This window comes from Alligator sinensis, unplaced genomic scaffold (assembly GCF_000455745.1).
Source record: "Alligator sinensis unplaced genomic scaffold, ASM45574v1 scaffold735_1, whole genome shotgun sequence".
Taxonomy (NCBI): Eukaryota; Metazoa; Chordata; order Crocodylia; family Alligatoridae; genus Alligator; species Alligator sinensis.
In genome coordinates, this window is record NW_005842639.1 from 475756 (window position 1) to 484936 (window position 9181).

Here is a 9181-nt window from a genome sequence, read left to right on the forward strand (position 1 = left end):
ATCACATTTACCCAAAGAACCTTGTCTGCTCCCTGCAGTGCTTTTATTTTTAAAAAGAGTCAATTTTTCACCCTCTGCGTTGCAGAGAAAAGCCTGAAAGCGTGGACCCGAACAGCTGCAGCCCCAGCAGACAAATCAGAACGCCCCAGAGTTTTTGCTCAAGAAAACAATCTCATTACTTTTAACCCTGATCTCTTGATTTTGGGGGGCTGAATAAAGATCCCCTCTGCTGGAGAAGGGTGCAGAGGCCCCATCATGGATGGACCAGCCTTTGCTTTGGGTTTGATCCAGAAGGGGCCAGACACCCCCAGGGTGCCAGGTGCCTAAATCCCTTTGAAATGGGTGGGGGGGTGCATTCTGGGGATCCCAGCCTAGGAGCTTTCCTGTTGATGGCACCAAAGCCCTCTGTACCCAGTGCAGGGGTCAACTCAGCTCTGTGGCTCCTTTCCAGGGACTGCTGCACCTGAGGTTGCTATGAAAATTCAGCCAGACCTGAGATCTCCTCCCTCCCCTGCAGCCCTTCCAGGAGCCCAGCTGTAGGGGCAAAAGTGCTGGGTGCTTTTGGGTTGTTGTGAGCCCACGGCTTTGCTACGGGACGGTTAATCTTGTGCTGTGCCCAGGCCCAGCTGGGGACAGTTGGCGCCGTGGTCCCAAGAGAACCCCGCTTTGGTGTTGTTCTGGGTTGCACCGAGCAATGTAGACACTCATCCATGTGCATGCAGCAGGAAGCCAAACTGAAGGGCCACATGAGATGCGGAGAGCCACAGAAAGGGCAGGAGGCTTCAGCATCCTACCTGGTAGGAACAGGGCAGGAAGCCTGGGGAGGAGGGAAGGAGATGGCCCATGGGGCATGTTCTGCTTCCATTGCTGCCTGTTAGAGATGCTTGTTGGCTTGTTCCTGCCCGAGGCATTGCTTGTTGCAGGGGCTCTGGGAAATGCCTAGTTGCATGCAATGACTTGTTATTGTAGGGTCTCTTGGGGCTCCGCGCATGGGACTTGCCCAAGGGCTGCTGCCAAACCTGAGAGGCCCCGAATCCAGGTGTGATCCCAGCTGCTCCCCCTCCAACCTGGTATGGTGTCCCAGGGAGGCCATTCAGGGCCCCTGTATTTGGGACTGTGATTCTGGCCCCATCCCTCCATGCCTCAGTTTCCCCTTCCACTCTTGGCCCCTCTTATCCATGTCATTAAGCTACCAGGGTCTGGTTCTATGTGCTTGACCATGACTCTAGCCACATCCCTTCTGTGCCTCAGTTTCCTCTCCCAGTCTTGGCCCCTCTTATCCATTTCATTAATTAATCTACCAGGGTCTGGTTCCCAGAGCACTGTGACGCATCCTGTCCTGGAAAGTAGAGATGGGTTCAGAGAAGGGCTGTGGGGTTGGAGTATCAAAGAGACCAGAAAATATGTCTCAGCAAAGGACTCCGGATTAGCTCACCCAGGAAAGGCTGGGGCACGGGGCCGTTAGATCAGAGGCTGCCATGGCAATTATGGCCTCCAGCCTTGTTTGTCTGCGGTTCTATGGATGCAGAAGGTTTTCGGGTGCAGAGATGAAGCTGTGACACCTGCTAACGAGAGATGAGGCTAGACGATCACCTGGACTGGCAAGAAGTAAATCGTTAACACTCAGGGCAGCTGACCAGTGAGGATGGCAATAGATTTTTCTCCTTCTCTGGCCATTTTTTAAATTAAAATTGGGTGTTTTTTCCCCTGACAGAGATGCTCAGCTCCAGCTGTTGGAAGCAGGAGTTTGAATATTAAGCAGCCCGTGACCGGAGATGATGCTTAGGGTCTGATTTGATCTTGGTCTTTGCAAATTTTTTTGGGAGGGGAAAGATATCCCACGTGCTTCCAGCATTGCTGATCTCCCTGCCTTAGAGTCGGGAAACTTTGTACGTATCAGTCCTGCCTGTCTGCTGTCTTCCAGGAATAAATGAGTGGTGAAATGACTGCGTTAAAACCTGCGGCAACATTATGGGAAGTAAATGTCCATTCCGCACTACAATTCATTTAGAAACCCAGACGTGCTAATGGCTGTAAAGCAGCCTCAAATTGCTGTTGGAAACATTATGAAGTCTGTATTTATTGGGTACAGGGTTGATTTAAAACCTGCTTAGTTTCTGTGCTAATGACTGGAGTGAAATCTTCAGTAGCTCGGGAGGATTCAAGGACTTTCATGGAGTCGTATGGCATTGTAATGAATTATTATTAATTATTATTATTCCCTGCAACAAACAGAAGAGACTGGGGACAAAAGGACATGAGATGATTAGTGTACTTGGATGGGGGGGAATCAATCCATTTCTGAATTGTCTGTTGGACATCTCAAGAGCTGGGCTGATTTTGGAGGGGATGACAGTCGGGCCTATTTCTTTCTGCCTCACTGTTAGCTTCAGTAAGTTTGGAGGTTTTTTTTCCATTGTGAGCATCTTCCCAGCAACACAGAGTCCTGATTCTTATGAGCAGCTGATCCTGGGGGAAAGGTGCTGGGTTAACAGTGCAGCCAGCCCCAAACTTTCCAAAATGGTGTGTTGGACTTGCAAAAATCCTGAGATTTTTTTGTCTCTTGCTGCATTGGTTATTATTGGACCTGGAAGCCCACGCTGTGGATGACCGGGAGTCGGGACACCTGAGGTGCATTCCCAGATTTACACTGTTAATGGTTTCCATGCCTTGGTTTCTCCATCAATATAGTGGGGGTGATAGCACTGGTATTATTTGCAGGAGGCAGATCAGTGGCTTGAAGTGGTGGTGAAGCAGTTGGATCTTGGGAAAGACTTCTTCCCTGTTAGAGCAGGGAGGCAAGGAATACATACCCAGGGATGTTGTAGACTCTCCATCACTGGAGGGGTTCAAGGGGTTGAACAGCCACCAGCTGGGACAATATAGGTGTAGCAAAGCCTATGTTCTACTATGGGGATAGTCCAGACTTTGCTGGTTGCCTGTGGCAGGTTCGGGTGTGATGGCTTGTGTTGTGTCAGTTGACGGCAGCTTTACGAAGAGTTTTAGATGATGGATTGTAGAGGATGGTTTGGACAGGGCTGGTCCTGCCTCAGGCAGAGGGCTGCACTAGCTGCGACCTCTGGAGAGCCCATCCAGCCCCCTTCTGTGATATAAATACAACATGCAAAGACACGGACTCGGGCGATGCTGAGAACGTACGGTCAAAGCACCACGTTGGTGCTGGGTACAGGACCCAGGGGGATCTGCACATCCTCCGCATCCAGCTTGAACCCTGGCGTGTTCCCCATTTCATATCCAGGACCAGATCCCGAAGCAGAGCTGCCCTTCTTCCCCTTCCCAATTCCCCAGCCCAGTGCTGGGGATGGATAATGCTGCCTTCCTGCAGGCGTTTTATCACCTGAGCAATTGCAAGGCATCAAATGGAGGCTTTTTAAGCTCCCTGAAATTGCACGTGTTTATTTGATGGGTATTTTTTCCCTTCTCTCTCTCTCTATCCTTCTCTTCCTTTCTGATGTCCTGAAGATGTGCTAATTATGAGCGCGGGTTACTCTATTATCGCTTGGCGCCGAGAGCCAGCTCCATAAAAGCCTGACAGGGACCATTAGGACGAAGGGAAGCAAAGTTTTTTGCGTGAGCTGACAAGCCACGGGGAGAGGTTGGTTGCTTTTAGATGCAAATTGAGGAGACACTGGGGAGCTGACAATTCAACCAGCCCCAGGTGGATAGCAGAAGACAGCAATTTTATACTTTCTCTGGACATATTATCAACTATTAAGAAGAAAAAAACCAAACCCCGAATGCATTTTGATGTGCGCTAAAGGAATAATAATAATAAAAAGCCCCTTCTACTTTACTAATAGGCACTTGAATATTTAAAAGTGGCTTTTTTATCTCTTGATTCCCCCGCCCCCACACTTGGCTCTCTGTTTTGTTTGCAAGGCAAAACCTCCGTTCCACCGACTTTGATGGAACTGACTTTGATGGAAATGTGATCGCTTTACCTGACGCATGAGCTGAAGGAACTTCTTGTGTCTAAAGATGGAGGTTCATCTTTTTGTTATAAAGACTCATCAGCCACCTTTGGCCCTTGCTGGAAGTCTCTACCCGAGTTCAGATCAACACAGCTAACAAGAGGACCTCTTGAGGTCCCTTCCCCTCTTGTCTATGATAACTCCTGGGTAGGCTACAGTAGGCCTTAAGTTGCTTAGCAGTGATATGGGATAGCATTTGCTGAACCAAAGTTGGAGTAAGAGAAGAAGAGGCAAAGGAAGTGATTAGGCCAGAGGATGTCGCAAGATGTGAGCCATTTTTAGATAGCATAAGGAAGATGGATCGAAAAGAACTAGGGTCAAGGTTAGAAGGTTGCCTTGAGTGCATTTAGTGGTCTGATGCCAGACAAGGCTAATGTTAGATAAGATATAGCTTATATAGGGCATAAGAAGAAGCAGATGAATTCTAATTAGAGTAGCACCTATTAGGAAAGTTATTATAATATATCATATAAAATATTATAGCTAGATAAAGTGTGTGTGCATAGCTAGATATAGCATGTTTGTAGATGGATAAGATATAGTGCGGGTGGATGGATATAGTGTGTGTGTAGATAGATACTGTGTGTAGATAGATATAGCATGAGGATGGATGGATGGATATAGTGTGTGTGTGCAGATGTGTAGATAGATATAGCATGAGGATGGATGGATGGATGGATGGATGGATATAGTGTGTGTGTAGATAGATAGTTATAGCATGAGGATGGATGGATAGGCAGACATCTGGTGTGTGTGTGTGGATGGATAGATGGATGAATGGATGGATTAATAGATATAGTGTGAGGATGGATGGATGGACCGACAGGTATAGAATGTGTGCGCATGAATAGATAGAATAGATAGATATTGTGTGAGGATGGGTGGATATATAGACATAGTGTGTATGTGTTTTGATGTATAGATAGTAATAATGCATGTGTGCATGGATGGATGGATAGATAGATATTGTGTGAGGATGGATGGATAGACAGATATAGTGTGTGTGCATGTATAGATAGAAATAGTGTGTGTAATATATATTTTACCTTATTTAGGAAGCTTTCTGATACTTTAGCCAAGCCACAGAGTATAAAATCAGGGTTCATCTTGGAATCTTCTCTCTCAAACTTCCAACTACAGTTCTTGCCGAGCAGCCCATCTGTAGATGAACTAAGACACAAGCTCTTTTAAAGCCTCATTTGAAAGCTAAGAGACAAATCCTTTACCCTATCAGGCTGGGCCACCTGTTAGAGCCTTTTTTTTTTTTTTTTTTAAAGCCAATGAATCTTAATCTGATTGGCTATCAGAAATGTTATGCATTTAGATAAATGTGCACTTTATAAATGTTTAACCCAGTGACCCTCTCAAGGGTGCCATGAGATCCTCTCAAGGATGCCACACAAGGTTAGCACGGTCGGTCAAGCGCGCAAATGTGATTCGCAAAATAAACTCAGAGATTTCAAAGAGGAGTCCATAGGGTTCAAAGTATTCAGACCTGTTGTGGCCTTTCTGAGTTTTTTTGAAACAGAAGACATGCTGTATTTTTTCCATAGTCAAAAATCAAGGGAAAACTACCATCTGGCATTTTCTGAGGGGTGCCTTGAGTCTAAAAAAGACTGAGAACCACTGGTTCCATCAGGTGCTCAACATGCCTTACTCCTCCTGCTCAGTTAATAGCCAATTTAATAGTGAAATAAACAATATAAAATCCATCTACCTTTCTGGTTGTGAGTACTTAGTTTTGGTGGGACGGGCTCTTCCTTGTTTCTTGGATTAGATCTGAGCGCTGGCAGCGGGAAGGAGAGGGACAATTAATTTTACAGGACAGGTCCCTTGAGGGACTAGGTGCAAACTTCCCAGCACTGAGACTCTCTGGGTGTGATGCTCATTGATACCAGGATCCTTCTACATGGCCAAGAAACATCAAGGCAACTTCCAACAAGCGTCAAGAAGTTGTAGCTTCCCTGAGTATCAAGCCCTTTTTTCTTTTATTTCTCTCCCTCTTTCTTACAGATGATGATTGCGTTCAGGGATCAGATCTCTCTCTCCGCAGGCGATAACTTTTCGAGTGGCCTTTCCAGCTTGTCCTTGAATTCATTCCAGCCTGACTCTCTCTCCCTCTCTTCCTGTTGATCTGAGGAACGTACATAATTCAAGCCCTTGAATGTTTGTTTAAAATTATTCCCCCCTCCCTTGGCCATTATTTATAGAAGGGTCAAATGAAGCCGGGCCCATGTCCTTTGGTTTGAAAAGGCCATTTTTGACTTTTCTCTAATGGGCTTTTAAAAACCTGTAATAAAATATCGTCAGCTCCTGAATGTCCCCCTCCTCTCTCTCTCTCTCTCTCTCTCTCTCTCTCACACACACACACACACACACACACACGCACACACTCACACACACACACCCCTGTCTTGGGTTTCAAGGAAAACTGTCTTTTGCTCCTGCTGCTTCACTGGGAAAAAGATGAAGAAAAAAGGGATGGAGCAGGTTTCTATCTCACCTGTTATAGAATCATAGAAATTCAGGCTGGAGGGACCTCAGGAGGTCACATCTAGTCCAACCCTCTGCTCAAAGCAGGACCAGCCCCAAGTACATCATCCCGCCAAGGCTTTGTCTAGCCGGGTCTTAAACAACTCCAAAGATGGAGACTCTATCACTTCTCTGGGGGTCTGTTCCAGTGCTTCCACCCTCCTAGTGAGAAAGTTTTTCCTGATATCTAACCTCAACTTTCCTTGCTGCAGCTTGAGCCCATTGCTCCTTGTTCTGTCATCTGCCACCACTGAGAACAGTCCAGTGCCATCCTCTTTGGAGGCACCCTGCAGGGAGTTGAAGGCTGCTATTAAATCCCCCCTCAGTCTTCTCTTCTCCAGACTAAATCAGCCCAGTTCCCTCAGCCTCTCCTCACAAGTCATGTCCCCTAGCTCCCAAACCATTTTTGTTGCCCTCCACTGGACTGTCTCCAACTTGCCTACATCCTCTCTGTAGCGGGGGGCCCAAAACTGGACACAGGTCTCCAGCCGTGGCGTGGCCCAGTGCTGAATAGAGGGGAAGAATCGCTGCCCTCAGTCTACCAGTGCAACCCATTTTGTCATTAGCCTTCTTGGCAGCAAGGGCACCGTTGTTCTACCAGACTGGATTACCGGGGGGTTCAATCAAGTCCCTTTTCCATCCCTGGCACAAGGCAGTGCCCACTGCTTCCCACGAAATGGGCAATGAACAGCCCGCCTGCAAGGGCTGTTGCTTTCTGACCTCTCCTGGGAGGTGCTGCCCTAAAGCATGAGGGCTAGTGGCCTTTCCACCCCTCCTGAGGTCCTAGCAAATCCCTGCACGTTCTCAGATGCTGGTGGGGAGGGAGATGAAGGTGGCAGGGCCACGACAGCCAACCCAGGCTGCCCCCAGGTTTACCCTGAGGGGTAAGATCTATTGCCCTTTCGGCCGGGACTGGGAACCTGGGAGCTGTGCTGTTACCCTGCATTTGCTTAGCAGTGTGCGAAGGGCAAGGGAGGCACTGGGCGCAGTTGGACCTGGTACACCTGGGTTCGTGCCCCTGATCTTCCGGTGACCTGGGGCAAAAAAACCCTTTCATGCCTCAGTTTCCCCCTTCAACCTTTTGGCCAGGCCAGGGGTGGCTGAGGAGGGCTTGCTGATACAGGGAGACTGACTAGCCCTACCTCTATGGGGATGCAGTTTCCACAGGCAGAGACGACTTGAGGCAGAAATCCTGGCATGTGGGGGCCCCAGTGGCGATCGGGATGGTTGAGGGACGTTTGAAAGCTCATGGACGGAGGCAGGACAGGGCTGAGGTCTGGAGAAGGGCAGGGGCTCAGTTGAGGTCTGGCAGGAGGAAGGACCCAGGCATCCTGGGTCCCATCTCAAGGGCCGGTCTGGGTCAGCCTGGCCATCACTGGGGGGTCTCTGAGCTCCGTATGGGGACACATGATGCTGTGGGGATGAGGGGCGGGAGGGAATCCCAGGGCTGTGGGCTCCGGAGGGGGTCTTGCCTCACCAGCACCGGATGGCTGGAGGACTCGGGTCAAAGCCTGAGAGTGCCAACCTATGCTAGCAGCTGGGCTAGGGCAGGGGCTCGGCTAGATGGACCCCAGCACCCTCCCACCTGGCTTCTCTATGCCCCTGGGGCCCTGAGCAGGATGGCTAGTGAGCAGCCGGATGGAGGGGCAGGGCCATGCAGCCACGTCTGTCTGCCCTGGGCTCTATCCTGAGCTCTGCTGTGGTAAAATCCATTGCCCCTCCAGCTGGGACTGGGAGCGGGGCTGTTCCCCTGCATTTGCTTAGCAGTGAAGGAGGCACTGAACTGAGCCTTGGGCCACCTGGGTTCTCGCCACTGATCTGCCGGCATCCTCAAGCAAATCACTCTGTGCCTCAGTTTCCCCTCCAGCCTTGGTGTCTATCAAGCCTGTATCTTTCAGGATAGAGCTGGTCTTTTTGTGTCTTCTCAAATCCGGCCCCTGATCCCTGCTGCTGCCCTGCTGAGTGCTATGGCCACATTGATCTCCCCATATCATTATCACGGTCACTGCGATGTGGCTAATAGGGATGTAGAATTAAAGGGTGGGACTTGTTGCCACCAGATGTGGTGGAAGCTGAACGTGATTCACAAAGGGGCTGGACCTGTTCTTGCAGGAAAGGGGCACTGGGAGCTAGCACAGGAGCGAGGGGCATGGCCTGTGAATCCAAACTCCCCGGGGCAAACCCTGCTCAGACCAGGTCACCCTCCCTTCCAGCCTCCGCTCTCTGCTCCCATGTGACACCGGAGCCCAGGCAAGATGGACCTAGGGTCTGACCCAGTCTGTGGCAGCTCTTCCATCACTCACATGTGTTACCTGTACTACACGGTGCTGCCGGTATGGGACATCCGTGGCACAGCCGTGGTGTTTTCGCCCCTGCCGTGGACACGCAGGGCCGATGGATCTGGATGTGCAGCAGGAACAATCCCTAAGTCCCCTAGATGCTGCATCGCAGGAGCTGGATCCAGGCTCAGCAGAGCACGAGGCCCCCCATATCGCCGCACCCAGGCCTCAAGCCCACCCGCCACAACACGGAGGCACATAAGAGGCTTCATTGCCAACTGCATCCCCTCCACCCGTCCCATCCAGACGCCCCCCGCCAGTCGTCGCCGGGCCCGTTCTCCGGCCCATCTGTCCGCTCCCGGCCCATCTGACGGCCCG

General features: G+C 50.0%; 1 long non-coding RNA gene across 1 annotated transcript; it reads right to left on the reverse strand.

Annotated features, from left to right (window-relative positions):
* Positions 1–5001: 5001 nt before the first annotated feature.
* Positions 5002–9156, reverse strand: LOC112551873. The gene is made up of 3 exons (XR_003096208.1): positions 8837–9156; positions 5710–6126; positions 5002–5162 (listed from the first exon to the last, which is right to left on the reverse strand). It is a non-coding gene; the product is annotated as an uncharacterized LOC112551873 (long non-coding RNA).
* Positions 9157–9181: the final 25 nt, after the last annotated feature.